Consider the following 25,275-nt stretch of genomic DNA (forward strand, 5'->3'; position numbering starts at 1 on the left):
CTCATCACTGAGGACACTTTCAATGGGTGATGCCTCAATAAGACGGTATCCATCATTAAGGACAATCACCATCCAGGGCACGACCTGTTCTCAAAGTTCAAAGTAAAATTTATTATCATTGTACATACATGTCACCACGTACAACCCAGAGATTCGTTTTCTGATAGCATTCTTAACAAATCTATAGAACAGTAACTGTAAACAGGATCTACAGACATCAGGAACTGTAGACTGTAAACAAACTGTTTACAGATAATAAAAGGCAATAAATAATGAGCATGAAATGACAAGAGTCCTTAAATAACAGTAGTTTTGTCCAAGAGCCTGATGGTTGAGGGGCAGTAACTGTTCTTGAACTTGGTGGTGCAAGTCCTGAGGTTCTTGTATCTTCTATCTGATTGATGGCAGCAGCGAAAAAAGAGCGTGGCCTTGGTGTTGAGGATCTTTGCATCAAGGAACAGATACAGGAAGCTGAAGCACACACTCAGTACTTTAGGCACAGGTTCTTCTCGTCAGATTTTTGAACAGATCATGAAACACGACTTTTGCAACGAACATCAGTGATAATCAAAGTGACTGATTTTGTAAAACACTTAAAAACTGTAATTTGACCCTGCACTGCGTTGTCCAAATACAGAAGTCAAAAAATTACCAAAACTCTAAACAAGGAACAGGAAAGGCTTGAATGGGATAGAAGCACATTATGTGTTGCTTCAAGAACATTCAAAAGCACATGACAGAATTTTGAAATATAGTCATGTGAACTTTATGAAATAAAAACTCCAAGGTCCAAAACATACACAGGAATTATACCCAAATCTATTTTGGACATGACAAATGTGGTAGAACTCTCCTAATGATTAATACCCACCTAACCCACAGAAACAAAGTATCATTTTATGTTTTAACAAATGCCTGCCAATGCAACACTCATCAATGTATCAGCCTACCTCATTGTATTCAGCTTCTGGCTTGGCAATAATGCTGTTAGTTGAGCTTCAAAACGGCTGATCCTCCCTGCCAAAGTCTGTGTTCCTTGTTCCAAATTACCTACTTTGGAAGTCTGTGGTGGCCAGTGCTATCATGTTTGCTGTTGTGTGCTGGGGCAGCAGACACCAACAGAATTAACAAACTCATTCGTAAGGCCAGTGATGTTGTGGGGGTGGAACTGGACTCTCTGACGGAGGTGTCTGAAAAGAGGATGCTGTCCAAGTTGCATGCCATCTTGGACAATGTCTCCCATCCACTCCATAATATATTGGTTAGGCACAGGAGTACATTCAGCCAGAGACTCAGAGATGCAACACTGAGCGTCATAGGAAGTCATTCCTGCCTGTGGCCATCAAACTTTACAACTCCTCCCTCGGAGTGTCAGACACCCTGAGCCAATAGGCTGGTTCTATACTAATTTCCACTTGGCATAATTTACTTATTATTATTTAATTATTTATTGTTTTATATTCCTATATTTCTACCTGTTCTTGGTTGGTGCAACTGTAATGAAATCCAATTTCCCTCGGGATCAATAAAGTATGTCTGTCTGTCTGTCTTAGAGGGAAATAACTCTTGACATCCATCCTGTTAATATCATAACAGAACCTGAATGTGTCAAATTGTCCACTTCACATTCTTCCAAACTTGTGAGCCAAGCCGAACTGGAAAGATTGGGTACTGACCATTTCAAGGCGACAGAGCATGAGCCATGGGCGAGGAATGACCTCAGGTCTGGACAATTTAAGTGCCAGACCGGAGTGAAATGGTCACAATGTCAGGGTCAGAGGCGAGAGACGGGCCTGTTTGGCTCACTGCTCTGCGGGGTTCACTTGTCTCTATGCTGGACTGAGGCTACGGCCTACAACTAGTGGACTTCTGGTTACAGTGACGCCTAGCTTTGTGAACCATTATCATTTGCTTTCATTGCTTGCACGATCTGTGCTTTTGTTCCTTCTCTGCATACCGGGTGTTTGGACGGACTTCCCTTGTTCTTAATAGGTTCCACTGGGGTTCTCTGGTTCCTGGCTGCCTGTAAGGCAATGAATCTCAAGTTTGTACAAAGTGCTGAAAAAAGAGGAACCTGATTGGAAAGGAGAGGGGATTATGGGAGAAAGGGGAGGAGGAGGTACCCCAGAGAGAGGAGATAGGCGGGTGGAAAGCAGAGAAAGTTTCAGAGGGGAGCCAGAATATGGAATGGAAAAGGAGAGAAGGGGGGAAGGGGGAGAAGTGACCACAAGTTGGAGAAATCAATAAGGTTGGAGGCTATCCAAATGGAAAAATGAGATGTTGCTCCATCAACCTGAGACTGGCAGCATCATGGCAGTGGAGGAGGCCAAGGACCGATATGATGAAATGGGAATGGGAAGAAGAATTAAAATAGCTGGATTTTGGGTCCTCTCCTCAGGCAGTCTGTTGGGCTTGAGGATGATTTGATTTCACACTATTTCTTTGGAAATAAACATGATAATATATTAATTCTTTTAACAAGGGCCACTTACCACAGTTCACATAGACCCCCTAGGCTCTAGAAAACAAACCAACATCAGCATTCTCTCCCAGAACACCATTACCAACATTGAGACCCTCATTACACTCACCAGGCCTCAGCATTTAGATTCCAAAACCAGATTCACAAAACTACACTCTAATTCAAGTTCTATAGTAGGAAGAGATTACATTGCAGTCAAAGGAAAAGATTCAAGGACATTCTGGGAAAGCTCTTGAAAAAAAATACAACGACCCAAGCTACTCATGGGAATTTCTAGTCCATGGCACTCAAAATGAAGAAACAGCATTGGATTTAAAATATTGAAGTTCATGCCCTGGGGGTACACAGCATAACAGAATAATAACATAACAAACCACCATTAACAACAGAAGTACCCACCGCTAACCAGCATCTCCTTACAATTTTACTCAAATATTAAATCAGAAATGTTAAATACACAACAGATATCTTCAAATTTTTCATAGTTCCTAAGTTGTTCAAGTAGTGAAATAGTTTAATTTTCACTCCTGTCTACTTCTGGCATCTCAAAGCCTGAAAGCTTGACACTGTAGTGAGCAAACCCGTTCAGAACCATCTTGCTGCTCTTTCCTCTCCAACTATCAGAGACAACAAACACTGCTTTTTGACAAAAAAAAACCACGTGCAACTGGCTCTACTAAGAAACTACTCCCTCGAAGCACAGTGTAGCATCTCACAAGTGCCCGCAACTGGTATTAGTTAGAACCAGTTCTGCAAAAGTCTCCTGCTCCAATTAAGCGGTATAGTTTCCCAAATAAATGAAGGAAAAGAATCCTGGCAATTTTCTTTGATTAGTTTTTGTTCCTTAAGAATTATCCCAGTCAAGCAGTTGCCCCAATTAACCAATAGCTAAATTAACCAAAGTCCACTGTAATTTGAAATATTAGGTGCTTTTACAACAACTTACAAACCATTTTTAGCCAAATCTGTCAGGAATAATTATATAAAATTGAAAATACTGTTTTCTCACCATCTTTTTCCAATGTACTTAAAAACTTGGAGTGTGGAAAGAACTGGAGTTCTTGCTTACCTATGCCTTCCATAGAAGTAACTGTTGTAATGTAAGTATTATTAAAAGTAAATTAATACTAGTCGGGGAGCTGTTGGTAGCAAGAGGCGGGATCCAGGGTTGGCAGGGTCTTTACTTCCGCTCTTTTTACTCCCGGTATGTATTGTATATCGTTCCTCCACCCATGCCGCACGCGGTACCTGGAAGCCTCTGTATTGTAAGTATCATCTGCCATCTCAGATAAAGATGCTCTTTTGGCCATCAAGTTGTCGAGTGTTTTTTTTGTAAAGTAGAAGTTACCACATATTTTTGGCGACGAGGTAAACTGGTTTTGTGGGGACGGGTCGGCCCCGTTTTTGATCAGGAGCTGTGAGTGGTCGAGGAGTCTTGTGTTCAGATGGCTACGTTCGGAACGGTCGGTGTGTTCAATGAGCAATTCAAGGAGTGGCCGGAGTATGAGAAAAGGTTGGCCCACTTTTTCCTGTGCTAATGGAATTACTGAGGAGGCTAAGAAGCGCTCTATTCTCCTGAGTGCGTGTGGGGCAAAGACGTACAAGCTGATACGGAACTTAGCAACACCACAGAAACCAGGAGAAATTCCATACGACAAACCGGTCAAGCTCATGGGGAACCACCACAATCCAAAGCCTTCGGTGATAGTTCAACGGTTCAAGTTTGACAGCCATGTCCGGAAGCCAGGTCAGTCTGTGGGTGATTTTGTGGCTGAGCTTCAGCAGCTATCGGAGCATTGCGATTTCGGAGCTGTGTTGGATGACATGCTCCGCGATAGATTGGTGTGTGGCATTAAAAAATGACGCCATACAATGCCGCTTGTTGGGGGAAACCCCACCGTTGACTTTCAAGACAGCGCTAGAGATTACTCAAGGCATGGAGTTGGCTGCTGCTAATGCCAAGGATATACAGAAAGGATATGGGGGGTGGGGGGGGGGGGTCGCAGTCAACAGCAGTGCTCCAAGTCAGGAGGGAGACTAGTAGACAGGAAAAGCGGGTGGAATGTTTTCGGTGTGGAGGAACGCACTATGCAAATGTTTGTAAATACAAAGATACTGTCTGCCGTGCTTGTAGCAAGAAGGGACATTTAGTTAAAAAGTGCAGGAGCATAAAGGGTAAGGTTAAGCCTGGGCAAAGAAAAGCTCAACAGACTCAGGCAGCCACACACCACCTATGAGAAGCAGACGAAGAGGCAGCGTGTGCCTACAACATGCCACCACCAGCTCCTTTGCACCCATGGGAGTGGCCAGTCTACCCTGGTCTAGGCTACATTTGGACTTTGCTGGCCCCTTTATGGAACAGATGTTTCTTGTAATGGTGGATGCGCATTCCAAATGGATCGAAGCTCACATCATGAGCAACATCACAGCCCCTCAACCACAGACAAACTCAGGCAAGTGTTTGCAGTCCACGGGTTGCCTGACACTCTGGTCACTGATAATGGCCCGACGTTCGGTGAGTTCATGCGGCAGAATGGCATTTGTCACATTTGGACGGCCTCTTTTCACCCAGCCTCAAATGGTTTGGCTGAGCGGGCTGTTCAGACAGTAAAGGAAGGCCTGAAGCAGATGACAGGGGACGACTCTCTTAGTACCCGGCTTTCACGTTTCCTGTTTAAATACTGCCTCACTCCATAGACTACGACTGCACGCACTCTGGCAGAGATGCTGATGGGACGTAGGCCTAAGTCAAGTTTGGACCTGCTGCGCCTGGACATGAAGGCAAAAGTGGAGGGAAAGCAAGAAGGAGGGACATGATCAACATGCGCAAGACAGACAATTAGAACTGGATGACAATGTCTATGTGAGAAACAATCAGCAATGGCTACCTGGTGTAATTCTTAAGCAGAATGTTCCAGTCTGTTATATTGTTTAACTGACTGATGGGCGTGTTTTCCGCAGACATCAGGACCATGTGCGCTTGCGTCATGATTCCGGCTCAGAGGTAGACAGTTCCATGGAGTTTCCAATGGTGAGACAGACTACTGGGGAAGCATGTCCACCAGTGACCTTGCTCGAGGGAGACACACTGGCAGAGGGGGCGGAGTCCCTGAAGGGGATGGACGTTCTCACATGGACACACAGACCCCTCGTGTCACCAACACCAGATCCACCCAAAACACCCTCACCAGCAGTGCCTGCTGGGTCACCGGGGGTAGTATGTAGATCGCAGCGCCCTCGCAAACCTCCTGACAGACTGAGTCTTTGATTGGATATCTTAGTATCTCTCCTTTCAGTTAGTTCTGACGAAGGGTCTCAGCCCGAAACATCGACAGTGCTTCTCCTTATAGATGCTGCCTGGCCTGCTGTGTTCACCAGCATTTTGTGTGTTGCTTGAATTTCCAGCATCTGCAGATTTCCTCGTGTTTGCTCTTTGATTGGATAGTTTCTTTTGTCGTTAGATTGAATGCTGAATTTGCCATTTTTTTTTAAATAGGTGTTTTTGTATTGGTAACCTGTTGCAAATGATACCACTGTTTTTATTTCCCAGTTCTTCTATATTTGGGGAATGTTGGATTTTAAAGGGGGAAGAAGTGTTGTTGTAATATGAGCATTATTAAAAGTAAGTTAATACTAGTCGGGGAGCTGTCTGTAGCAAGAGGCGGGATCCGGGGTTGGTGGGGTCTTTACTTCCGCTCTTTTAACTCCCGGTATGTATTGTATATCGTTCCTCCACCCATGCCGCATGGGGTACCTGGAAGCCTCTGTATTGTAAGTATCATTTGCCGTCCCAGATAAAGATGCTCTTTTGGCCATCAAGTTGTTGAGTGGTTTTTTTGTAAAGTAGAAGTTACCACAGTAACAATACTAACTAAAGCAGCTGAGAAGTTGTAACACACACACACAAAAATGCTGGAAGAATTCAGTATGTAAGGCAGCAGCCATGGAGAGGAATAAACAGCCGATGCCTTTTATTTATTTATTTATTTATTTTTACGCTGAGACCCTTCATCGTGACCCAAAATGTTGACCGTTTATTCCTCTTCATAAATGTTGCCTGACCTGCTGAGTTCCTTCGCATTTTGCATGTGTTTCTCAAGATTTTCAGCAACTTCAAAATCTCTTGTGTTTATGAACATTTGTAATGATGTGGCAATGATAGTGATGAAATAAAAACTTGCATGAGTGGCATCTTTCATGGCCTCAGACTTGACTCAGGCACCTGTCAGTGGACAGAAACCTTAACACTACAGGACCTTGCAAGATGAGTATGTTGTACCATTTTGGGCTTGATTTTGAATTTAAGTCCACAAATTTTAAATGACTTTCTGGTCTCAAGTAGTAACAATAATGCTCCCCAAAAAGAGAGAAAAAATACCAGGTTGCAACCCAGACTGTAAATGGCAAAAGGGGCAAAGTGTAGACAGAGAAAAAAAAAAGAAAGCAATATTAAATTAGTAGGGAGGAGAAGAGACTCATAAAATAATTATCATGATTTCCAGTCTGAATTGCTGTCACCTGATAACCACTGAACAAGAGGAATAATACTAGTACATTTTCATTCCCATTATGGCAGAAGTTTGCAAAAGAAACCAACCATACAGCAGTAAGTTCATAAATATTGCAATAGCTAATATAGATTACAAATAAAACCCGCTCTTCCAAAATTTATGCCCTTGAAATTCTGCAGTGCCATTACATTTCCTACATTTTGTGCCTAATTCAACTTCCATGGTAAACAATCTATCATTGATTATCAACTACAATATAATTCTTTTAAGCTCAGCACACAGCATCTCTGTGCTCCCAAGGAAAAACAGATTGCTCTGGATGCCTCTTATCCCTTGCACTTCAATTAAATGGCTTAGGCAGCAAAATCAAAGATGCTCCCAGCACTGCAGAAAGCAATTTCTTCCATTCGAATACACTACCTCTGCCAAGTCAATAACCATGCATGATCATCTCCATGTGTATAATGCTCCACAATGATCTGAATCTAAGCATACAAAGTGTGGACATGGGAACGGAAACCACAATGAAGTTACTATTATAGTTCACTGGTACGCTCAGCAGGCAAGGGAAAACCGGACTTGGTCAAACATATTGATCACTTCCTTTCTGCCTAGATTGTATGGAAAACTTTATTGCAGCTAATCAATATACTCTCCACCACACATCTATAGAAGTTTGTCAAAGTTTTAGATGGCATGCTAAATCTTCACAAACTTCTAAAGAAGAGAGCTACATTTGAATAAGCCCATTTTAAAACTGTACTAATCACTTTTAGAATTATGTTAACAATATCCTTACAATTACTGAAGTGGCTAAGGGGAAGGCCTGATTGTCTGATTTCCTTTGTCAATGTAAAGTCTAAGATAAATCTACAGTTGGAGGAAAAGCTAAAGAATTTGGTTGTTTAAAACTACTTAATTCTTGTCAAAAATGGCCCAATGCATCACTGGCATCAGCCTACCCTCCATCAAGGACAAATATACAGAAAGGTACCAGAAAAGGGACAGTAACATCATGAAGGATTCTACACACCCTGCTCATGGACTGTTTGTCCCACTCGAGTCAGGGAAGAGGCCACGTAGCATCCATGCCAGTACCACCAGAGTCAAAAACAGTAAGACTGATCAACACCTCCACCCACCAATTCCACCACCACTTTTTTTTTAATTTCTTTATGTACAGCCTAGCCTCACTTTATGGACATACCAATGCATATAAGCTATCTTATATATTTATTGTGTTTTAAAAAAAAATTGTTATTACGTTCTTTATCTTCTGTGGGTTTTTTGTGCTGCATTGGATCAGGACTAGCAATTACTTTGTTCCTCTTACACTTCTGTACAGGAAATGATATTAAGCAATCCTGAATTTTGATTAGTTTATAAATTAGGATTATCAAGAACACCAATTCCTTCACCATTTCCAACATATTTCACTATATTTTGTAATTAATAATCGAGGAGTAAGTACCACAACACCAGGTTCAGGAACAGTTATTACCCTACAACCATCAAGCTCCTGAACCAGCATGGGTAATTTCACTCCCCTCAACACCGAATGAATGCACAACCTAAAGGACTCTACAACTCATGTTCTCAAAATTATTTTTTATTTATTCATTATTACTGTTTGTTGTGTACTTGCACTGTTTGACTTCTTTTGCACATTGGCTTTTGCCCATCCTTGTGTGTAGTATTTCATTGATTCTGTTGTGTATCTACTGTGAATGCCTGCAAGGAAATGAATCATAGGGTAGGATATTGTAACATATACTGTATGCACTTTCATAATAAATTTATTTTGAACTTTGAGTCACCCCTACAGTCACTCCAAGGAAGACTGCCAACCCTGTACAATAATCAGTTGGAAAGTGAAGTGAGACTATGCTGTTTTCTCTATTTAAAAGCCACAAGAAAATATCATTCCTATAGTCTTCAGTGGATTCAGTACCATCTCTTGGTAATATAATTTGCTGTTTTAAAATAAAATGAGAGTTATTCAAAGTTTAAACAGAATAACCTATATTTCCCATGAAAAAAATTCCTCCTGGTCAGGAAAAGAGATTGTTAATTTTGCAGCAAGTGTAGCGTGATACTTTCAATACCAAATTCAACCTCAGAGCAGATTAGGTTCTTATAAAATGACTATAATAGATGATACCTCCATGAGCTATATAAATATACTCAGGGACCAGGCTATTTTTAAAACTGCTGAGCAAGCCAAGAGCTTAAGTGCATTTTTCTTTGAAGTACCTCTCAAAACTTAGTGGCCACTCTACTAGGTACAACTGTACTGCTGCTCGTTAATCCAAATAACTAATCAGCCAATCATGTGATGGTAATTCAATGCATGCAAACATGGTCAAGAGATTCAGTTGTTCTTCAGATCAAACAACAGAATGGGAAAGAAATGTCATCTAAGTGACTTTGGAATGATTGTTGGTGCCAGATGAGGAGGTTCCAGCACCTCAGAAAATGCTGATTTCCCACAACAGTCTCTAGAGTTTACAGAGAATGAAGTGGAAAACACAAAAAAAAATCCAGTGAGTGGCAGTTCTGTGGGTGAAAATGCCTTGTTAATGGGAGAGGTTGGAGGAGAATGGCCAGACTGGTTCAAGCTGACAGGAAGGCGGCAGTAACTAAATAACCATGCATTACAACAGTGGTGTGCAAAGTAACATCTCTGAATGCAGAAAGCATTGAACCTTGAAGTGGATAGGCTACAGCAGCAGAAAACCACACTAGGGTGAAAACTGTACCCAATAATGTGGCCACTGATGAAAATACTTCTCTTTATTTCCTCACTGGTTGCCCCACATCTTCACTGAGTCCACCATCACTGTCACCCTGAGCTCGCTGGTTAGGCATTAAAACAATGAAGCCTGGTCTCTTTATCAAGATAACAAATTACTTGCTCTTTGATTTCTTACTTCCCCAAAGGAACATGGTCAAAACTGGCAAAGTGGTGGCACAGAAGTAATCACACTTCCACAACTGCTACTGCAAAGCGCCACAATCAAAGTAAATCTTTGTTAAGGCTGTTCATTACACGGAAAGGAAACTACACTTGACCATCAGCAATAAGGTCAAAGCTTACTCTGTTCTAGACCCATAGGTTGGTTCAGTTGACCCACCATTTCCACAGGGTGACCAACACTAATCAGGAATGTGTGGGGCTGTGCAGTGCTAGATTGGTGATTTTGCTGAATCACAGCTAGTGAGGTTAGGATTAAATAAATAAACACCTCTAACCCATTTGATGATCACCTCACCCTTGGATAAAGAAGAAAAAAAAACAACAAATGAAAAGCAATTCTTTCACAAACTTCTATACTAGTCTGCCAGACTCAACTGCACTCAGTAGCTGCTTCATAAACAGGAAGTGATATTTAGCCTTCAAAGAGCGAATATGCCATTGTCCAGGGATTGAATTAATGACATACAGTTAGGTGGCAGGTAGATACCATAAACATTATTCTTTACCAAGAGTTCGACTTTTGGGTGTGCAGAGCAGGTATCTAAAATCAGCAGTAGCTTAAAATTGGTGTCGAGACCATTGGTCAGACAGCTCTTGCTTCTGGAACAAAGATCATTCCAACATAAGCAACACACACAAAATGCTGGAGGAACTCAGCAGGCCAGGCAGCATCTATGGAAAAAAGTACAGTCGATGTTTCAGGCCGAAACCCTTCAGCAGGATTGGAGGAAAGAAGCTGAGGAGTAGATTTGAAAGGTGGAGGGGAGGGGAGAAAGAAATGCCATGCAATAGGTGAAACTGAGGGGGAGAGACAAAGCAAAGAACTAGGAAGCTGATTGGTGAAAGAGACAGAAGGCTATGGAAGAAGAAAGAAGGGGGAAGCACCAGAGGAGGCAAAGGGTGGGCAAGGACATAACATGAGGGAGGGACAAAGGGATGGGAAATGGTGACTGTTGGGGTGGGGGGGGGGGGGGAGTTAAGGCATTATGGGAAGTTTGAGAAATCGATGTTCATGCCATCGGGTTGGAGACTACCCAAACAGAATAAAAGGTGTTGCTCCTACAACCTAAGTGTGGCTTTATCCCAACAGTGGTGGAGACCATGGATGGACATATTGGAATAGGAATGGGAAATGGAATTAAAATGGGTGGCCACTGGGAGATCCTGCTCGTTCTGGCAGATGGAATGTAGATTCTCAGCAAAGAGGTCTTCCAATCTACATCAGGTCTCACCGATGTACAGGAGGCCACACCGGGTGCACTGAACACAATAAATGACCCCAACAGACTCACAGGTTAAGTGGCGCCTCACTGGAAGGACTGTTTGGGGCCCTGAATGGTAGTGAGGGAGTCATCTACTGTACTTTTATCCATAGATGCTGCCTGGCCTGCTGAGTTCCTCCAGCATTTTGTATGTGTTGCTTGGATTTCCAGCATCCACAGATTTCCTCTTGTTTGTCATTCCAATGTAATGTCAGTTGTAATGCATCCTTTTTTTGTTGGCATGATAATTTACTGGAAGTTGCTTTGAAAGCTCTGGGATGTAAACTTTTGTTGAAGACTAACAACATACACCTGTGGGTTCCTGCAGCATTAGAGCAGCCCAACATAGTGACACGATCTTTTGACGCTTTATAACCTGCTGGCAATTCTGCATCCTCTGTAGTCCACGTTCGTCTTATAGTACAACACCAATATAATGCAGTTTTGTCCGCATTGTAGACTGGCTCGGGACCCAAATTTTCATCAGAAACTAACTTAGCAAACTCATTATCAAACTCAGCAGCTGCTTCTTTGTCTGCTGACCATTTTTAAACACACTGCACAAATTATTATGCCATGTCACTGCTTGTAGCACTGAAGCCACCCTCCACTGTAGTCATACTCATAATCCAGTCCTAATTCTTCATGAAAAAATTTTGTTTGCTTATTCACCATCTCTCCTGACAGTTCTACCTTCACTGACCTGGATTTAAACCACTTTTTGAGAACCTGATCTAGTTCTGAACATCTTCCATCTTTCATTGTTTTCCTTATACACATCTGTTATTTTTTGATTTGCTGTCAAAGAACTGGAGAAGCTTTTCTTTTTGTTTCTTCATATCATAAACTGTGGAAGAGCCAATTTTATACAAGTCACATATGATTTTCAGAGACACACCACTGTCAATTTTTTTCAGAACTTCCACCTTATCTTGTATAAATAATATATGGGTGTTTCTGCTTCACACCACGGTAAGACCATATGACTGTAAGATACAGGAACAGAATTAGGCCATTAGGCACATCAAGTCTGCTCCACCATTTCATCATGGCTGATCTGATTTTCCTCTCAGCCCCAATCTCCTGCCCTCCCCCGTACCCCTTTATGCTCCGACCAATCAAGAATCTATCAACCTCTGCCTTAAAGACTTGGCTTCCACAGCAGCCTGTGGCAATGAGTTCCACAGACTCACCACTCTCTGGCGAAAGAAATTTCTCCTCATCTCCGTTCTAAAAGGACACCCCTCTATTCTGAAGCCATGTCTTCTGGCCTTAGACTTTCCCACCATAGGAAACATCTTCTTCATATCTACCCTATCAAAGCCTTTCACCCCTTATTCTTCTGAATTCTAGTGAATAAAGGCACAGAGCTGCCTATGAAGCACAGGTTATGAAAATAAATGCAGAAAACACAGAAGAACAACTTACTTCTTTTAAAGACCATGCCAACAGCTAATTCTGCTAATGGCACCACCAAAGCAGAGGCGACGGATTGGCGCGGTGACATGGGATTTTTGAAACTAGGCTGGTGAAATTTATGTCCGTACCAGCGGCAGAACCGGATTGCTAGATTCTAGGCAGTCAAAGATGGCTCAACTGCAGGAGGATAATTGAAATAATTGCCACACTTAAAGCCAACTCTCCCACCAAGTTCAGGCAATTAAGAGATGAGATAGGAGTTGCAAAGTCACAAACTTACTGATCAATATATGCTGCTCTGTCATTTCCTTCACACAGATAGCCCACAACCACAACTAACACATAAGATGATCAAACTTGGTAGGAAAATGAAAGTGACTGAAGCAAGTCTCCCAACAGATAACAAAGTATTCCAATAAAACACAATTGCCATCCTGAGGAAGAATGCCTTTTTTATCAATGGAAGGTGACAGGGAATTGTACCTTTCAGATGTTGGATTTGGTAATACCCTGATACCATCAGATGAAGACAAGACAACCAAGGTCCAATATTACTTTACTGTCACCAAACAATTGATACTAGAGCGTACAATCATCAGTGATATTTGATTCTGCGCTTTGTGCTCCCTGGAGTACAATCGAAGTAAATATAATAAAAATTTAAATTATAAATCAAGATTAGAAAATAGAAAAGGGGAAGTAAGGTAGTGCAAGTCAGGTCCGGATATTTGGAATGTACGGCCCAGATCAGGGTCAGGATCCGTTCAGCAGTCTTCAGATTATACACATCGGGTTGGAAAGATCAGAGGGATTCACAGCACTAATCCTGGAATCTCAATTATTAGCAATCTGGTGAATTGTGGATACTGGTAGGTGACCCCACTGAAAAGGAATCACAGACCAGGCCATGGAAACTCCCCTCAAGAAAACAGCTGAAAAGGTCTGGGAAGGTTCGGGTGCTCACAGTTGAGGAGGTGGGGAAGCTGGGAAGGTGGGTGATTGAGTTGGGAGGATTTATGAAAAGGACAGCATCAGTGATATATTCGGCAGTGCAGAAAACTATTTAGGATAATTCTTTTTACACTGAGAGTGGTTGATATCTGGAACATCCTGCCAGAGGTGGAAGTGAAATCGGATACAACATTTAAGCAGCATTTTATCAGACACTTAAATAGGCCAGGCATAGATGGATACACTCCTAATGTAGGCAAATGGGTTAGTGTGGATGGGGAAAATGGTAGTTATCAACATAGTGGGACAAACGGCCTGTTCCTGCGCTTTACAACTCTATGGCTGTAATGTTAATTAACCCTTCTTGCCAAGAAAGAAACCAGTTCACTCGATTGTCTCATTACTGCTTAATGGGAATTAACATTTTTAAGATATTTCTATTGTCATTTTTCACTCTTCTTCAAATCAATTTTCTCACCAACTTGAAAACTAAGTTACCTTGTGCATCCTACGTTCATTTCTCTATCAATCTTTAAGACTTAACTGATAAGAAAATACATTATTGATGCCAGGTTTCCCCAATATCCCAATATCCTTGACACCCTCATGGAAATAAAAAGTTTCCACAGCCTCTGGTTAACTGACACCACTTTATTACCAGTGCTATCACATCTTTAATGGAACCAAACTCTTCAACGATTGACTAACACAAAACTGTCAAAAACAAGAAAGTAATATTGATACATTATGTTCATTACGTACTAAATACTGAACAAAATACCATAGATGTTTACTTAGAGTAACACATACAAAATGCTGGAGGAACTGATGAACCATGGACACTGCCTGAGCTCATCCAGCATTGTGTGTGTGTTACTCTGGAATTCCAGCATCTCCAGAATCCTTCGTGTGGACGCTTACTTGATCTTTTATGAAATAGTACTATTGAATCTTATGTCCATTGTACGGGAGGGCTTTAGTTTAATACTTTATCCAAAAAAAATGGCACCTTTACATGTGTGCACAGCTCTGCAACTAGGAACAATATTTCACCAAATACATAAACATACACAATACTGTACTCTTGTTCTTTAAGATCCCCTATTCTCCAAATATGCTCACCTCAAAAGCATCAGTTCGCCTCAGTTTGGGTGTGGCAGCAATACAACTGCTGTCCACAGTTTCCTTTAGTAGACACTTGACCTTAGGTTTCTTAGCTTTGAGCTGTTACCTTTAGGCTGAGATCTATTTTTCACAAGACAGTATTTACAAAAATTTATTTGGGAAAGACGCAGAGTACCTTAGAAAGTACTTTGATAATTGCATAGCTTTGAGTACCATCACTCCAAAGCCAAATGCTGACCAAGAGTCCCAAGTTACAGGAGAAACTTTCATAGAAGTCAAGTTCCATATAATCAATGTGAAGACTTCTGGATGGGCACTATGGTAAGAAACACACCATCAAGCACTAAAGACCATATTCTTACTCTAGAGATGAATCCCTTGCATTGTGCATGATATTAAACCATTAGCTTCAAACAAACATACAGTACATTAAAACAACACAGACAAAATGCTGGAGGAACTCAGCAAGCCAGGCAGCATCTATGGAAAAGAGTAAGCAGTCAACGTTTCGGGAACATCAACTGTTTACTCTTTTCCATAGATACTGCCTGATTTGCTGAGCTCCTCCAGTATTTTGTGTGATGCTTGGATTTCCAGCATCTGCAGATTTTCTCCTGCTGTGATTGGAATACAATACATTAAACCTGCTTTTTGCAGACCTCGATGCAAGCAGCTTGGGCAATAGAACAAGGATATCCAAAGCACAAGAGAGTCTGCAAATACTAAAAACTCCAGAGGAACACATACAAAATGCTGGATGAACTTAACAGGTCAGGCAGCATCTATGGAGAGGAATACACAATCAATGATTGTGAGGCCCTTCATCAGGACTGGCAAGGATGGGGAAGAAGCCAGAATAAGGTGGGGGAAAGAGGAGGGAAGGAGTACAAGCTGGCAGGTAATGAGGGGAAAGAGAAATTAAGTCAGAAGCTGGGAGGTAATGGGTAGAAAAGATAAGAGCTGAAGAAGAAACAATTTTGAATAGAGGAGAGTGGATCATGGAAGAAAGGGAAGGAGGAGGGGTATCAGAGGGGAGCAGTAGGCAGATTAGGAGAAAAGGGTGAGAGGGGAGCCAAAATTCAGTTAGTTACCTTTGGCTGAATAAAGATTTGGCCAGAATGGCAAATGGAAAAAGGCGAAAGTAGAAGAAATTACTGGAAATAAGAGAACTCAATGTTCATGCACCTCTAGCCTCAGGTTAAAGGCTAATCAGCCAGAATATAAGGCGTTGCTCCTCTAAAGAGTGACCTGTCCAAAGTACTTCCAATAATTTGCCAGCAGCATCAAGGAAAAGCCATTATCCTCCAAATTCAAAAGAAACAGATCCCAATGTAAAAGTTCATCCAGAGATTTCTGAAAACACACTGTTCTCCACTACACCAAAAAACAAAGTATATTATCATCAATTCTCTGCAAAGGAATTCAGAGGTTGACTACTTCAATCTCAACTCCCTACAGAATCACTAAGAGCCTCAATCCTAAATGGAGCATGAGTAAATAATTTTACTCATCACCAAGAGAAAGTCAACAAATACAATTTTCATACAGTTATTGTTAGGCATGGACAACTAAGTTTCAGCAGAATTCCAGAAGTTAGTCTTATCATATGCCAAAATAATATTTAGCCTACTATCAGCAGGTCAAGAAACTTAGATATCACATGTAGATTAGTTCAAAGTACAAAGTAAATTTGTTATCAAACTATGTCTCTGACACCATACACAACCCTGAGATTCAGTTTCTTGCAGGCATACTCAATATATACATAAAATAATCACTGTGACAGAATTAAAGAAAAACCACACCAACATGGGCACTTAATCAGTGTGCAAAAGACAACAAACTGTGCAAGTACAAAAAAACAAATATAATAATTAAGGAATAGATATTTTGAACATGAGATTGGCTGTGGGAATATTTCAATGATGGGGCAAGTGAAGTTGAGTGAAGTTATCCCCCTTGGTTCAAGACCTTGACGGTTGAGGGGTAGTAAATGTTCCTGAACTTGCTGGCATAAAGTCCTGAGACTCCTGCACTTTCCTCCTGATGTCAGCAGCGAGAAGGACCTGGGTGGCAGAGGTCCTTGATATTGGATGCTGCTTTCCTGTAAGTGTTTCACACAGATGGGCCCAATGGGCCGTATCCACTACTTTTTGTAGGATTTTCTGTTTAAGGGCATTGATGTTTCCATACCAGGCTGTGATGCAGCCAGTCAATATACTCTCCACCGCACATCTATAGACATTTGTCAAAGTTTTAAATGTCATACTGAATCTTCGTAAACTCCTAAGTAGAAGCACTGTCGTGCTTTCTTCATAAATGCACTTGTACTGGATCCAGGACAGGTCCTCCAAAATAATAGCACCAAGGAATTTAAAGTACGTGACCCTCTCCATCTCCGATCATCCAATGAGGACTGGCTCATGGACCTCTGGTTTCCTTCTCCTGAAGTCAATAATCAGCACCTCGGACTTGCTGACATTCAGTAAGAGGTTGTTGTCATGGCACCACTCAGCACAATTTTCAACCTCCCTCCAATATGCTGATTCATCACCACCCTTGATTCGGGTAACAACAGTGGTGTCACCAGCAAACTCAAATATGACATCGGAGCTGTTCTTAGCCTCACAGTCATAACTGTTAAGCAAGTAGAGCAGGGGTATAAGCACACAGTCCTGTGATGCACCTGCATTGATGGAGAACGTGGAGACGTTGCTGCCAATCAAAACAGACAGGGGTTTGCAAGTGAGGAAATTGAGGATCCAACTGCACAAGGATGTATTGAGGTCAAGGTTTAGGAGCTTATTGATTTGTTTTGAGGGGGTTGTATTGAATGCTCAGCTGCAGTCGATAAAGAGCATCCTGATGTATGCAACTTTGCAGTCCAGATGTTCCAGGTTGAGTGAAGAGTCAATGAGATGGCATTTGCTGTGGACCTGTTGCTCCATAAGGCAAATTTGAGCAGATCTAAGTCGCTCCTTAGACAGGAGTTGATATGTTTCATCACCAACCTCTGAAAACACTTCATCACTTTGGATGCGAGTTCTACTGGACGATAGTCTTTGAGGCAGGTCACCACATTTTTCTTGGGTACCGGTATAATTGAAGCCTGCCTGAAGCAGGTGGGTAGTACACACTACCAAAGCAAGAGTTTAAAGGTCTTCGTGATCACTCCAGCCAGCTGATCAGCACAAGCCAGGTACCCCGCCGGGCTGAATACTTGTCGTGGGTTCAACAGGCTGCTTGTACATCAGCCTCAGACTGAAATCATAGGTTCATCGGAGGCTGTGGGAGTTTGTGATGGTTCGCCTACGTTTTGAAGGTTAAAGCAAGCATAGGAGGCATTGAGCTCATCTGGCAGCAAAGCCCTGCTGTCACCCTTAAGATGTGATAGTATTCAAGCCCTGCCACAGCTCTTGAGCATCCTTCATTGATTCGTTTAGTCTGGAATTACCAGTTCACCTATGAGATGACTTTCCGGAGATCACACCTGAACCTCTTGTTACTTCCTTGGTCACCAGATTTGAATACCTCTCATCTGGCTTTCAGCAGATTGCAGATCTCATGGTGCAACTGGGACTTGTGATTGGGGAAGACTCTGAATGATTTTGTGGGGGCACACACATCTACAAATGTTTTAATGAAGTGCGTGGCAACCATGGTGTATTCATTCAGATCCACAGATGAGTTCTTGAACACAGCCCAGTCCACAGACACAAAGCAATTGCATAGCCACTCCTCTGCCTCCTGCGACCAACTCTTTGTTGTCCTAATCTCTCTAGAACTTTGCTCTTTAGCTTCTGCCTGTATGTGGGTAGGAGGAGGACAGCCAAGTGATCAGATTTACCAAGATATGGGCTGGGCATGGAACTGGAGGCATTCCTCATCTTAGTATAACAGCGGTCTGGTGTGCTGGGACCTCTGGTGCTGCAAGTTATATACTGATGGCAATCGGGCAGGATTTTCTTCAAACAAGCCTGGTTGAGGTCACCAACTATGATTTGAAATGCTTCAAGATGGACAGTTTCTTGTTTGGAGATGGCATCATGCAGTATCTATTATTAATAAATTAATACATAAAGGCTTGACCACAAGACAATGCTCTCTGGTAAATATTATGCAAATATTCGAGAGTCAAAATACATAAAGCGCAATGATGGTTGGAGCTCATAAGTACTCAACCCCACAGCAACTTTCCCCTCATTGCAAGCTTCTGTAGCACTATGAATCACTAAAGATTTTATGATTAGTCAGTTCCCAGCACCTCACTTCCTAAAATCCAACGAATTCCACTAAATATTCGGACAATACAAACCCTAATCTAAAAATAAGTTTATTATCCCTGTCCGTATCCAAGACATATATATATATATATATATATACTGCGGAGGAGTTCTCCGTAGCACAGTGTTTTAGAAAGTTAAGGTTGATGTAGCTGCTGTATCATGGTTTCTAGTAGTTCAGTGAAACAGATGCTGCAGATATAGGAAATCCTGAGTAACACATACACACACTGAATGCTAGAGGACCTTGGCAAATCAGGCAGCATCAATGGAGGGAAATAAACAGAAACTGTTTCCAGTCAAGATCCTTCATCGGGACTGGATAGAAAAGGGCTGACACATTCCTTCTTTTTCAGTCCTTTGCCTCTTCCTCCTAGCTTGCCGCATCATTCTCTTTCATCCCTCTTCCCCCACCCACCCACCTTCTCCCTCTCACCTACATCCTGCCAGCTTGTGCTCCTCCCCTTGTCTTTTTATTCTTGCCTCTGCCCCTTCCTTTCCAATCCTGATGAAGGGTCACGGCCCAGATACCGACTGTTTATTCCCTACCATCGGTGCTATGTGACCTACGGAGTTCCTTCAAGATTGTGTGTGTGTGGGGCAGTAGTTAAGGAAAGTTGCATTTAGTATTCTGCTGCTGCCATTTAATGACAAATTCAAGGGTTGGTACATGTTAACTGCCTCATGACATTTACACCTTTAAAACTGGCTCCTTTTTTGCAGCAAATTCAAAAGCCCCACGAAAGTCTGGGTCAATGATCTACAGACAGGATGAGGACACTGGCTTTTGTAGTCAAAAATCCACTCAGAGAACAGAAACTAAAGAAATATCACATGATCATTGGTTACCTAGTCTTAAAAAAAAATCAGGTTGAGAGAAATGTTGACAGATGCTAACATCCTGGGTCCTGATCCTTTCTGGTCTCTTTTCTTGGAAAGGAGAATTTTAGCAGTCATATAACCTTAAACTAAGAGTACTTTATAGTCAACTAAAAAAAGTCTAAAATAGGAATATTTGACAATTTCCATCAGAGATGTTCTGATCATCAACTCTGGCACACCTCAAGGATGTGTGCTTAGCCAAATGCTCTACTTTATCTGCACTAGGGATTCTCAACTTGGTTTCATAGAACCCTAGGGTTCCGCGAGAGATCGTGATTTAAAAAAAAATTGCTCTTTGAACTTCGTGCAATGTGCAATGCTAGTGCTTGCAGTGGTGAGCAGCGACCGAGCAGCCCCACTAGCAATCTCGGTCGACGTCGCTCAGCCCAGTATGGCAGTGCACAGTAGGACCATGTTTATTAGGCTGAGCCCATTCTCAGCTTTTGATGCGAGATAGGGGAAGCCACTGATAATTGGTGAGTATGGTATTTCATGGAGGGGAGGACGATAGCCTGATGGTGACCACTGTATTGCAGACAGAGAGGACGGTAGACTGATGAAGAGCATGAAAAACGTTTCCCGAGCATTGCGTAGACTTGCCCAACTTGAGCTGTGACATCAACCTCTCCTTCCCAAATTACATCCCCCCCACCTTCCCTTACATTCTGCTGACCGACTTATTGCAGCAAACAAACTCTACCGGTGTAGTAAAAAAATTAAATCTAGCGAGCCTACCTTTAGAAAAATTAAATCCCACTTTGGCTTGCCAGTTATTTAAGAGAAATTTATTATAGTTTGTCTTATGAGTTTTTCAAATTTATGAAAGGGAAAGAAAGAGATAAATTTCAAGAAAGGTAAGCTAAGCTTAACTACCTTTTATTTTTCAAGAAAGGATGGCTAAAAATTCATTCCCTACTTAAAAGAGCATTGACAGTTATTTTTGGATTGTTATATCTGCAACTTACTGCTCACACTAATGTGAGCTGTAGATATAATAATTTTTAGAGGGGTTCCCCGAGACCTGAAAATTATTTCAAGGGTTCTTCCAAGGCAAAAAAGCTGAGAAAGGCTGGTCTACACGCAGGACTGTGTGGCTAGGCATAGCTCAAATGCCATCTAGAAATTCACTATTGGCAAAACTATTGTTGGCAGATCTTCAGATGGTTACGAGAAAGCATCTTGGAACGAGATATATCAGCTAGTTGAGCAGTGTTGCAGCAACAATCTTGCACTCAATGTCAGTAAGACCAAAGAATTGATTGTGAACTTCAGAAGTCCACAATCAATTCTTTAGTCTTAAGACAATGGCGATATTTCATTATGAGTTTGAGGAAATTTGGTATGTCACTAAAGATATTTGCAAATTTCTACAGGTGTACTGTGGAGAGCATTCTAACTGGCTATATCTCTGTCTAGTATGAAGGTGGAGTGGTGGGAAGCCACAGAACATGATCGAAATAAGCTACAGAAAGTTATAAACTCAGCCATCGCCATCATGGGCACAACCCTCTTCAGCATCCAAGACATCTTCACGGAGCGATGCCTCAAAAAGGCAGCATCCATCATGAAGGAAACCATTGACTCAGAACATGCCCTCTTCTCATCAGGGAGCAGATCCAAGAGCCAGAAGACACATACTCAATGATTCAGGAACAGCATCAGATTTGTGAATGGGCACTGAACCTATGAACACTACCTCACTTTTTTTAAAAACATTTTTGCCCTACTTATTTTTAGTACATGCATACTTCTTACTGTAACTTAGTTTTTATTATTATGTATTGCAATGTACTCCTGCTGCACAATAACAAATTTCACAATGAATGCCAGTGATATTAAACCTGCTTCTGAAAAAAAGTTGTTTTCTAACCTACTTAAGCAAAACAGTTTCACAGCAAAAATAATTACATCTAACTGATAATTGCTACCTCATTACTTCACTAAATACTGTTTTAAGTTATTAAATACATAACCAATGCTCATAATTTTCAGCAGTCCAAACCTTAAAATAATACTTTCAGATTACCTATGTATCTACCTGCCAACTGAAAACCAGAAATGGCCCAACATGCTTGCTTCTAATTTTAAAGAAATGTGATTTACACAAAATTGCTGTCACTTTTTCAAAAGCTGAAGTCACAAAGAATATAGTCGAGGATAAGGCATGCAAAGAAGGAACATTAAGCATGACAAAGTGAAGATTTTACTCTTAGCCCAGGTCACTGTTTAAAACAGAGAGAAACCTGACTATATTCCTGCAAAGCTTTATCTGACTCAGTTTGGCAAGGGCATGGTTTTATGATCCGAGTCATTTTAACAGAACTCAAAACAAGGTGGAGGAAAAAAGTGATAAGAGTTTTGAAATCAATATCTGAAGTATTTAATTTTCTATGAACAGAACACAAAGCTTAAGAACAGATGCTCGACTTCAATGACACACAACAGACTGTCGTCACAGTCAGTGTGGCCCAAGTTTATTTTCCTTTTGACCAGTCAAGTTCCTGTTACAAAGACTGCTGCTAGAATTACGTTATTCAATACAGGATTTTACTCCCTCATTTCAAACGTTCCTTCTGGGCCCCACTCACAGTTGTAATGTTTGACATTTGGACCCAGAATAAACCTCATAGAAAAAAAATACACCACCAACAGAAAAGAAACTCTCACAATGAAGTTAAATACATTGGATTCCAGTTAATTGGCCCAGGGGCTAGTCAGGGTAGCCACTTATTTGGGACAACTCTAACTAATCGAGAAAATTACTGGGATGTATTTGGGACATTATGTCACCTAATTCGGGCAGGAGACTGTTGTCGAATGTTTTAACGGCCACGCAAGTGCATGCAGACTAACCAGTGTGGCCATTAGATGCTAAACCATGCTTAGAACGAAGTTTTTCAAGTGTCAGTTGTGTGCGTTTGTGTTCAAAAAGCAGTGACTTTTGTCACAGATAGTTGGCAAGAAATAAGGAGAGAATTCTGAACTTTCTTTGCTCACCACAATTTCAAGCATTCAAGGTTTGGAAGTGCCTGAAATGGCCAGGAGAGAAAATGAAATGACTTCACTAGTTAAGAACTACAAAGAAATGTGAAAGTATTGTCAATAGCATTGCATGAAGACAGTCCATTATCTGCACTAATGTTGTTTATTGTCTACACTAGATGAATTCTTCTGTTGATAACTATTAGAAACTAATATGCAGTCTTAAGGCAAACAACAAACAAGACAAAATCTGCAGATACTGGAAATCCTTTTGACTGGTTTTGGCTCAAAACGTCAACTGTGTTTTTTCCATAGATGCTGCCTGGCCTGCTGAGTTCCTACAGCATTTTATGTGTGTTGCAGTCTTATAGTACTATTGGTAGTATTCCAATTTTTTCTTTATTTTATTTAAATACATAATTTGTTACTCAACTAAACGGTAGTTTGCCTTTTTATACATTTTTATCTATTTCCATGAAACTTTGATTAATTGGAGCAGCCACTTAATTGGGCCAAAACGAATGCTCCTGATGTAACCCAATTAACTGGAATCCACTGTAATAAAATTGTGAGTTTAAAAGGCGGGTGGAAGGTTGGATGAACTCACGTGGGCAGAGCTACAACATTACTGAAATGCTTTAAGGGATTTCTCCCTCCACTCCGCACAAAGTGAAGGGCTGGAGTTCCCCCTCCCGCAAGGAATTTTAACTCACGGGCGAGAGTTTGCATAACTTTAACTGGGAGCAAGCGGGGTTGTGGGGCAGAACCCCCCTACCTCACACTCACAGGACCAGTCACTGAGCTGAGGACCCACACACCTTCTCAGGCCTCGACAGCGATCTCCAGTCTATCGCCCCTCACCACCCCGACCCTTCTCCTAGCTCGGGCCAGACCTCCCCAGCCCGTCCTGGGCCAAGGCTCTGTCGGCTCCCCTTCACCTTCTCGGGCCCAGCAGCGCTCTCCCTCTCCTCCAGTTCATACTCTATCTCCCCCAGTATACTGACCCGCTGCTGCTTCCCCACTTCACCTGCCCTGCCCTGCCCTACCACCCGGGTCGCCGAACCCCTTCCCCTCGGGACCCAGCCCTCCTTCCTCTGCCTGACCCTCCCCCTGCGACCCAGAAGCTCCCCTCCATCACACCTCAATTCCACAGGGGACCAGCCTCCCCCACTTTCCTTCATTCCCCTGCCCCTTCCCTCGGGACCCCGGCCCTTCCTTCCTGTGTTCGCCCCCCCCCCCCCCCACTTCTCTCGGCCGCCCTTCGGGATCTCGCCCCCACTTCTCCCAGTTCCCAGCCTCACCTGCCCCCGGCTCTCGTCCCCTCGTCCGCCGGAGACATGTTGCGACGGATACCCCCCCCCCCCCCCCTCCCCACGACCCCGTGGGCCTGAGCCGAGGCCGCTCCACGAGCTCCGGCGCCCGGGCTTGGGCCAAGGCCACTGAACGAACCAAGCCGGCCCTGGCGAAGGCCCCGCCAGCCTTTCCCCCGTTTTTCTCCCTGTACCCCGGATCATCCACCCGGCCGCCACATCCCCCTCGCTCCCGTCCTGCTCTCTTACCTCGGAACATCCGCAGCATCTCGTCTGCGCCATCAGCGCGGCCGGTCCGGGAGCTGTGGAGGGGCGGAGACAGGCCCGGCCCGGCCTGGTCCGGGACACCCAGGCACTCCCAGCCCAGCAGCCCAAGTTGCAAAGGACGCGGAGCCACCGGACACGGATTAATGAACCGACCGCCTCCCTCTCTCCTTGTTACCAATTATCTCTATTTCGTCCCCTTTCTCTTTACTGCTTCTCTGCCATACTCTCTCAGAAACTGACTGTCTCTCGCTCGCCCTCTCTAAGGCTATTACTGATTCACTCACTCTCTCCCCCTCCCTGTTAACTGACTTCTCTCTGCACAACTCTACAACTGACTCTATATCTCTATATTCCTCTCTCTCTCTCTCTCTCTCTCTCTCTCGCTCGCTCGCTCGCTCTTCCTGTTCCTATTCCCGTTGCTGATTCTCTCTCTTATTCTCCCTCTTAACTGACTCTCTGTATTCCTGTTACCTATTTATTCATTTATCCCGTTCAGCGTTACCGATTCTCTCCACCCATCTCGTTACTGATTCTCTCAATACTATTCATTCTGCCCTCCCCGTTACAAAATCCTGTTACCCCCTTCCCTGTTATGAAACCCTGTCCCCCTATTACGAATCCCTCTGTCCCCCCTCCCTGTTAGGAAGCCCCCTGTTCCCGTTACAAAACCCTCAGTTCCCCCCTCCCTGTTATGAATCCTTGGTTTCCCCCCTCGCTGTTACGAAGCCCTCTGTTCCCCTCTCCTTCCCTCTCCTTGTTATGAAACCCTCTGTTCCTTTCCTCATTACAAATCTTTATGTCTCTCTCCCTGTTACAAATTCTTC

General features: G+C 42.6%; 1 protein-coding gene across 1 annotated transcript in view; it reads right to left on the reverse strand.

The window, feature by feature from the left end:
• LOC132395194 (suppressor of cytokine signaling 6-like) overlaps positions 1 to 25,008 on the reverse strand; it is a 65,475-nt gene extending 40,467 nt beyond the window's left edge. The window contains exon 1 of the mRNA XM_059971487.1: positions 24,434 to 25,008. The gene's annotated coding sequence lies outside the window, so the exon portion shown is untranslated. The remainder of the gene's footprint in view (positions 1 to 24,433) is intronic.
• Positions 25,009 to 25,275: the final 267 nt, after the last annotated feature.

The sequence above is a fragment of the Hypanus sabinus genome, chromosome 1, assembly GCF_030144855.1.
Source record: "Hypanus sabinus isolate sHypSab1 chromosome 1, sHypSab1.hap1, whole genome shotgun sequence".
In the NCBI taxonomy this organism is placed as follows: domain Eukaryota; kingdom Metazoa; phylum Chordata; class Chondrichthyes; order Myliobatiformes; family Dasyatidae; genus Hypanus; species Hypanus sabinus.